At 43.4% G+C, this 8,840-nt stretch overlaps 1 protein-coding gene across 1 annotated transcript in view; it reads right to left on the minus strand.

Moving 5' to 3' along the window:
* Window positions 1-7,903, minus strand: part of tlcd4a (TLC domain containing 4a) — a 54,113-nt gene extending 46,210 nt beyond the window's left edge. Inside the window, exons 1-2 of the mRNA XM_060830573.1 lie at window positions 7,661-7,903; window positions 1,212-1,347 (exon numbers count right to left, since the gene is read on the minus strand). The gene's annotated coding sequence lies outside the window, so the exon portion shown is untranslated. The remainder of the gene's footprint in view (window positions 1-1,211; window positions 1,348-7,660) is intronic.
* Between the last annotated feature and the right edge of the window lie 937 nt (window positions 7,904-8,840).

The raw sequence follows: 8,840 nt of genomic DNA on the forward strand, positions 1-8,840 counted from the left end.
CTGTTTTTGTTTTCAACCATTTTCCTTTCCAAAACACTGCAGGGTAACCGCCTTAGGAGTAAAGGAAAGCTTTCTCAGATGCCAAACAGATTTTAGAAGCCAAACATCTTTTGTTATTCATTCATGGAATGTTGGAGTCACTGGCTAGACCAGCATTCACTGCCCATGTCTAATTGCTCAGAGGGCAGGTAAGAGTCAACCATATTGCTGTGGGTCTGGAGTCACATGCAGGCCAGACCAGGTAAGGACAACAGATTTCATTTGCACAATATATACCAGTGAGCTAGGTGGAGCTTAATGACAATGGTTATGTGGTCACGATTACGCTTGTCTTTTATTCCAGATGCTTCGTGAATTCAAAATCCATCATCTGCCATCTATCCCCAAAACATTAGCCTGGCGTTCTAGATTTCCAGTCTAAAACATTAGCATTGCTTCTTCTCCAACTTTGAATTTTACAAGTTGTCTAGCATGAGCAAAAATCCTACTGTCCTTTCTGTTCTGACCTAACATGAAATTTTACTTTTAAACATGTCATTGAACACTGGCAAGTAGGACACCACACACTGTGCACAGGCAGAGCTCAACAACACATGTTAATGCACACACGCACATCAGACTGCTTCAGAATCAGGAACTGACATACAACCACTGTAACTCAGCACTTCAAGCCCTTGAATAAAATGCAAAATGATCAGGGTAAAGATTTTTTTTAAAAAACCCAAGAGATTCAGCATAGCCCACAACACACCTTCCTGTATCTGTTTCTTAAAATCTGGGACCTCACACTTGTTGCATTCAAAATTTAAATTATACTTCAAAAATAGTAAGTTAAAAATAAAACTCTGTGTTAAGTCTGAAACTGGATTATGTGCAACATTAGGTGAAATGTACTTACTAATCTGTCAGTTTTCTCTTTCTTTAAAAAAAAGTCACAGAAGTTAAATAAAAATTACCACAAGTAGAATGAAGTAGCTCCCTACTTCAACGGGTTAACCAAGCCACAACAGCAAATCTCATGAAAGGCCAAGCACAAGTGAACTATATTGTCAGCTGGACTACCAATCAAGGAGTGCAAATGGTAGGATTTCTAAAGAAGTTGGATCAGTTGGGGGTTCTGTGAAGCTAAGAAATCAGAGAATACTTTGAATCTATGCATCAAACTTGTAATGCTAAAATATAAAAGTTTTATGCAATGGTAAATTTGTTACCTGAGTTGTATGGAGTTGAACAATTATACTGTTATCCTGGGGATTGAGTAAGATGAAATAATCGAGACTTTGAACGTTGCCAGTATCTCTGTTCTGTTTTCTGTATACGTAACCAGCTTCGTGTACACAAGTTAGGCTAAATGAGAAAAATAAGGAAACAGAAGAAGAAAACCTATTGAACAAAGGCAGATTGTCACTAAACTGCAAGCTACAATCACCACAATCCTTTCTGACAAAGTTGTTTAAAAGCTAACAGATAGAAAGATGTAAATTCTGTAGATCTCTCCAGATTCAGATAAAAGAATTCAAACGTAGCTCGAGAAATATATAGCAAAATCCTTGTTACTCAACATCTTTCTAGTTATATTCTACAGACCCAGGTTCAAATTCTGCCACAACAAGAGGTGCAATTTAAATTCAGAAAAAGGATATGGAAGATATAGACTGTAGGGAAATAGATGGTGACATCTTGCAAAATGTCCAGATTACGGAGGAGGAAGTACTGCATGTCTTGAAACGGGTAAAGGTGGATAAATCCCCTGATCAGGTGTATCCGAAAACTCTGTGAGAAGCTAGAGAAGAGATTGCTGGGTCTCTTGCTGAGATATTGCTGGGCGGCACGGTGGCACAGTGGTTAGCACTGCTGCCTCACAGCGCCTGGGACCTGGGTTCAATTCCCACCTCAGGCGACTGACTGTGTGGAGTTTGCACGTTCTCCCCGTGTCTGCGTGGGTTTCCTCCGGGTGCTCCGGTTTCCTCCCACATCACAAAGATGTGCGGGTCAGGTAAATTGGCCATGCTAAATTGCCCGTAGTGTTAGGTAAGGAGTATATGTAGGGGTATGGGTGGGTTGCGCTTCGGCGGGTCGGTGTGGACTTGTTGGGCCGAAGGGCCTGTTTCCACACTGTAAGTAATCTAATCTAATATTTGTATCATCGATAGTCACAGGTGAGGTGCTGAAAGACTGGAAGTTGGCAAACATGGTGCCACTGTTTAAGAAGGGCGGTAAGGACAAGCCAGGGAACTGTAGACCGGTGAGCCTGACCTCGGTGGTGGGCAAGTTGTTGGAGGGAATCCTGAGGGACAGGACGTACATGTATTTGGAAAGACAAGGACTGATTAGGGATAGTCAACATAGGTTTGTGCATGGGAAATCAAGTCGCACAAACTTGATTGAGTTTTTTGAAGAAGTAACAAAGAGGATTGATGAGGGCAGAGCAGTAGATGTGATCTATATGGACTTCAGTAAGGTGTTCGACAAGGTTCCCCATGAGAGAGTGATTAGCAAGGTTAGATCTCATGGAATACAGGGAGAACTAGCCATTTGGATACAGAACTGATTCAAAGGTAAGATCTCATGGAACACAGGGAGAACTAGCCATTTGGATACAGAACTGATTCAAAGGTAGAAGACAGAGGGTGGTGGTTATTTTCCAGACTGGAGGCCTGTGACCAGTGGAGTACTACAAGGATCGGCACTAGGTCCTCTACTTTTTGTCATTTACATAAATGATTTGGATGCGAGCATAAGAGATACAGTTAGTAAGTTTTCAGATGACACGAAAATTGGAGGTGTAATGGACAGCGAAGAGGGTTACCTCAGATTGCAACAGGATCTGGACCAGATGGGCCAATGGGCCGAGAAGTGGCAGATGGAGTTTAATTCAGGTAAATGCAAGCTGCTGCATTTTGGGAAAGCAAATCTTAGCAGGACTTATATACCTAATGGTAAGGTCCGAGAGAGTGTTGTTGAACAAAGAGACCTTGGAGTACAGGTTCACAACTCCTTGAAAGCGGAGTCACAGGTAGATAGAATAGTGAAGAAGGCTTTTGGTATGCTTTCCTTTATTGGTCAGAGTATTGAGTACAGGAGTTGGGAGGTCATGTTGCGGCTGTACAGGACATTGGTTGGGCCACTGTTGGAATATTGCGTACAATTCTGGTTTCCTTCCTATCAGAAAGATGTTGTGAAACTTGAAGGGTTCAGAAAAGATTTACAAGGATGTTGCCAGAGCAATAAATGCTGGCCTAGCCAGCAATGTCCATGTCCCATGAGTGAATAAAAAACATTTAACTCCACATGAGTGTGGTCTTTTTAATCTGAGTGCAAACCTCCACATGTGTTTCCACACAGTGAAGCCAAGAGTCTTTTTAACTCCTGTTTGTATTCTCTGCTAGATTCAGGCAGTCTCAAAATCTCAATATTCTAGGAAAGCCCATACCTTGCGTGCAATTCTGGTCTCCTTCCTATTGGAAAGATGTTGTGAAACTTGAAAGGGTTCAGAAAAGATTTACAAAGATGTTGTCAGGGTTGGAGGATTTGAGCTATAGGGGGAGGCTGAACAGGCTGGGGCTGTTTTCCCTGGAGCGTCGGACGCTGAGGGGTTACCTTATAGAGGTTTACAAAATTATGAGGGGCATGGATAGGGTAATTAGGCAAAGTCTTTTCCCTGGGGTCGGGGAGTCCAGAGCTAGAGGGCATAGGTTTAGGGTGAGAAGGGAAAGATATAAAAGAGACCTAAGGGGCAACTTTTTCATGCAGAGGATGGTACATGTAAGGAATGTGCTGCCAGAAGAAGTGGTGGAGGCTGGTACAATTGCAACATTTAAGAGGCATTTGGATGGGTATATGAATAGGAAGGGTTTGGAGGGATATGGGCCGGGTGCTGGCAGGTGGGACTAGATTGGGATATCTGGTCGGCATGGACGGGTTGGACCAAAATTTCCATGCTGTATATCTCTATGACTGTGACTCTATGGCCTGGAAACCTGCTGTGCTTTGACCAGCAACACATTTGCAGCTGTGATCTCCAGCATCTGCAGACCTCATTTTTTACTGGAATTAAGCGTCAAACAATGGCCATGAAACCATTGTTAATCGTCAGAAAAACCCATCTGGTTCACTAATGTCCTTGAAGGAAGGAAACTGCCATCCTTATCTGGTCTGGCCTACATGTGGCTCCAGAGCCAAAGTAATGTGGTTAACCTAGGGATGGATAATAAATACTGGCCTAGTCAGAAACATAAGCGAAAGTAAGGACTGCAGATGCAGATTAGAGTGGTGCTGGAAAAGCACAGCACGTCAGGCAGCATCCGAGGAGCAGGAAAATCAAGGTTTCAGGCAAAAGCCCTTCATCACAAATGATGAAGGGTTTTTGCCCGAAATGTTGATTTTCCTGCTCTCAGATGCTGCCTGACCCGCCTTTTCCAGCACCACTCTAATCTAATCAGAGACATCCGCATCCCATGAGTGAATTAAAAAAAAGTTAAAGCACATCAGCTCCACATCATTTAGACTCCAAACATCTAAAGGCACCTCTCTTCTTTAAAAGAGCACCACAGTAATTCTGAGCCAATTTTGATATAGACTGTATATCTGAAATGCATAGTTTAGTATGACAATATAAATCCTCAAAGTAAAATTAAAGCAAAGCATCCAACCATTTCATCTCAGCTCTAAGCAAATCTCAAGAAAAGGCATACTTAAGACAGAGTTAGAGAGGTTCTTGATTGTAAAGAGAATCAAGGGCTACAGGGAGAAAGCAGGAGAATAGGGTTGAGAAACTTATCCGCCATGATTGAATGGTAGAGCAGACTCGATGGGGTGAATGGCCTAATTTCTGCTCCATAGCCCCTTGGCTTTTACTTGCAAAGAAAAAAACGTTTTGTGTACTGAACTCAAATTTACTTCAAATTAGGGTAAAGTACTTAAATTCTATCCACTTAGCTGAACAACACAGAAGATCCTCCATCCATCTGGCTAGGCTGTATTAGAGTTCTGCTTTCAGAGATCCAATAGAATAGTCTTGTCTCATTTTTAGACGGAGAATCTACCAAGCAACGCAGCCAACTAATAACTCTACCAGCATCCCTGCTGAACGGACAAACAGCAAGTTGCAGACTCCTTCAATTGCAGACTAAACCTTGAAGAAAGCTTGTGGCTATTAGTCAGATGAAATATTGCATGATAACTGGGTATGGATGGGTATATGAATTGGAAGGATTTAGAGGGCTATGGACCAAATGCTGGCAAATGTGGCTACATTAATTTTGGATATCTGGTCAGCATGGACAAGTTGGACCAAAGTGTCTAATTCTTTGTCGTACATCTCTATAACTATTAAGGACATGATGCCAAAAATATTAAAAAATGAATTTTCATCAGCCTGCCTATAAGTCATTTTCTTCTTATTCTTTTTCCTATTTGATGTTGCAACATTAACACAAGGAGCCTGGCAAACATTTCGGGAATCATTTCTATACCAGTTGTGATGATGTATTGCACCATACAAGAATAACCGATGATATTAGCAACAGATCCTTCCTTTCAGGGAAACATCGGAAATGTGCTTGCCAACTCAAAAAACGTATGCAAGGCCACAATGTCTTTCAGTTTGTTCCAATGTGTTGTTTTTCCTGTCTCTGGTGAACAAACTTGCTGAAAATGAAAACTTGGCACGAAGAACTGCAGACACAAGGTTGTACACAATATTACAGTCCACCATGCCATCAATGCTTAACCTGTAGCAGCTGAACTTAAACATGCAACAGATGTACAAAGTTAAAAATCACACAACACCAGGTTATAGTCCAGCAGGTTTAATTGGAAGCACACTAGCTTTCGGAGCGACGCTCCTTCATCAGGTGATTGCAATCACCTGATGAAGGAGCGTCACTCCGAAAGCTAGTGTGCTTCCAATTAAACCTGTTGGACTATAACCTGGTGTAGTGTGATTTTTAACTTTGTACACCCCAGTCCAACACCAGCATCTCCAAATCATACAACAGATGATGGGATTCATTATGAATAATCACATCCATAGATTGGTGCATCGCACAGTGAACAGGTTCACCACAAACAAGTTGAGAGGCTTCTTATCCAAGCTGGTCTTCATTTTCCCACTCTTAACAGCATAGTGAATCTACCACCACAAGGACTGCAACAGTTCAAGAAGGCAATTCATCCGTCACCTTGCCAAGGATGAATAAGATTGGGCAACAAATACTGGCCTTATCAGTAATTCTCATATCCCATTACCTCATAAAAATCATTCCAAAAGCAATAAAATTGTATAACAACAACAGCTGATGCCTTTTTGGTTTACACATTATAGCAAAATAGTAATGCCAGTCAAGCCAGTTCAGATGAAACAATTAAAACATTCAACTTTAATAAAAATACTGTATACTACCTTCCCTAACTTCACAGGCAATATATAACACGCAAATGTCTTTTCAGTGTGTTTAAGTGAACTCATTACAATATGGGCACTGGAAAAGTTAATACAACCCTGTTCCTCCTTACTCTGTGTCCATCCCCAGTACAACCTTTTATCTACAATCTAGGTTTTACTTTGTGCTGACTTCCTGGTTTACCTGTTCTACCACAGGAAGTCAAGGAAAAGGGCTATATACTGCCCTCCTGTTCTCAGCAATATGAAAATCTCTTTTTCCAGTATGCACCACCTATTCATACACCTGGTGTGATGGGATTATGTCACATCACATTCCCTTTTTACCCAGGAGGTGAGGGGGCTCCCCAAGTGTTACTTTATTGGGGGGGGGGGGGGGTTGATGCCACATGTCACCTTACCTGGGGGGAGATAGTGAGGGTTCCTAGGTGTCACTTTACCAGGGAGAGGGAATGGAGGGTGGTAATGAGAGAGGGATCCCAGGTGTCACTTTAGATGATGGGGTGAGGGGTGGAGAAAGAGTATAATGGTGAGGGTAGGGGTATTCAAGGTGTTTCTTTACCTGGGGGTTGGGGGTTGGGGGTTGGGGGGGGGAAATCCCAGGTGTTACTTTACATGGGGGATTTGAGGTGTCCAAGGTGTTTCTTTACCTGGGTGTTTTGGATGGGGGGGGCAAGGTGTTACTTTATTGGGGGATTTGAGGGTGGGTCCAAGGTGTTACTTTACCTGGGGGATTTTGCGGTGTGTGTGTGTGTGGGGGGGGGGGGGGGGGGGGGTGGGGGGGGGGGGGGGGGGGAATGCTTTGGCTCCGGGTTCGAGCCCGAGGAGGGAGGGAGAAGCCGCTGTCTCCCCTGCCCTGTCCTGTTCCGAGCAACACTGAGTGAACGATGCGCCGCCAGTTTTGGGCATCAGAACCGACCACGGGCAAATCCACCCAGCCCAGTCCGAGGCCTGGCCGCCCTCGCCGGGCCCGCCTTTACCTCCCTACCCTTCTTCCCCAGCCCGAGCCCGGTGAGCAGACCCGCTTATGATCAACATCATTGCGGTCCATCTGCCCTTCTCCATCTCCTTCACCTGGTTCCGATAATTCTCCCCACCACCCCCTGTCTTCCAGCTGCTCTTAAAGCTTCCAACCCAAACCTCTGCAATCTGCTTTTCATCACATTGACCCATTTTAAAAACACATCGTATCTTTGCGTTTTAAAAAAGAAAGGATTTTTCCATCTCTCGCCAGCCCGCGAGAATCTCAGATCTTACCATGTGTCTAACAAGCTGCTCTCTCGTTTTCTTCCTCTTCCTCCTCAAGACAGCTTTTCTCTTTCTTTCAGTACCAGGGTTCCTGCCTATCCTTCAACCGAATTCCTTCTGATCTGACAAAACACAAACCGTTTCGAACCTCCTCCAATCAACTTCACTCCTTCACCCCATCCCCCTCAAGCACAGTTTCATTGAGGAGGGTGCGTTCAGAGGCTGGGTGGAGATTTCAAATGCACAAACTATTTTCAGATCAGCAGGCAGAGTGGTTCACCCTGCGCTTCCAAAAGCCAACAGTTTCCCTTGTCTTAGGACAGGAAAAGGTGAGGTAAAACCCCAATGGTCTAGGTGCACAGGGAGGCATTGGGTAGGGAATCCTGGTGAGTTTTTTTTTAAAAAGGATGAGGGTTCGAATGAATTATTCTGCTGCTAGTCCAGGAATTGTCTTTATCTTTCCAGAAACTAATGGATGTTTTGAGTTGTATAAAACATTTTATCAGATCATTTTTAAAGTGCTCAAAACTGAATCTTAAATTCTTGTACATTTAAAAGCACAGGCGTCTCCTCTCTGAGGGATGATGGAAAACTAAATGGAAAGGAGTCAGGATTCCTACTCAAAATGTTCAGTCATGTTTAATTTGAACAGTTGGTTACGCAAGCCTGACTTTTCCAGTCAACGATGAAGCAATTGCCTGACCTCAAAATAGCTGTCCACAAATCTAGTGCTCATCATGGAATGATATTTCCTTGTACCAACCATTATTTACTGTAAATAATGGGATGGCATGGTGGCTCAGTGGTTAGCAGTGACACCTCACAGCACCAGGGACCCAGGTTCGATTCCTGCTTTGGGTGACTGTCTGTGTGGAGTTTGTACATTTTCTCTGTGTGTATGTGGGTTTCCTCCCACAATCCAAAGATGTGCAGGCCCGATGAAATAGCTATGCTAAATTGCTCATAGTGATAGGTGCATTAGTCAGGGGTAAATATAGGGTAGGGCAATGGGTCTGGGTGGGTTTCTTCTTTGAAGAGCCGTGTGGACTTTTTGGGCTAATGGGCCTGTTTCCACACTGTAGGAATTCTAATCGAAATCTGGTACCAAGTCAAGGAGATGTCATACTGACCTTATTGAGGTGTTCAAAATTATGATTAATTTTGACAGGGTAAAGAAGGATGCAAATGT

This window comes from Hemiscyllium ocellatum, chromosome 9 (genome assembly GCF_020745735.1).
Source record: "Hemiscyllium ocellatum isolate sHemOce1 chromosome 9, sHemOce1.pat.X.cur, whole genome shotgun sequence".
Lineage (NCBI taxonomy): Eukaryota > Metazoa > Chordata > Chondrichthyes > Orectolobiformes > Hemiscylliidae > Hemiscyllium > Hemiscyllium ocellatum.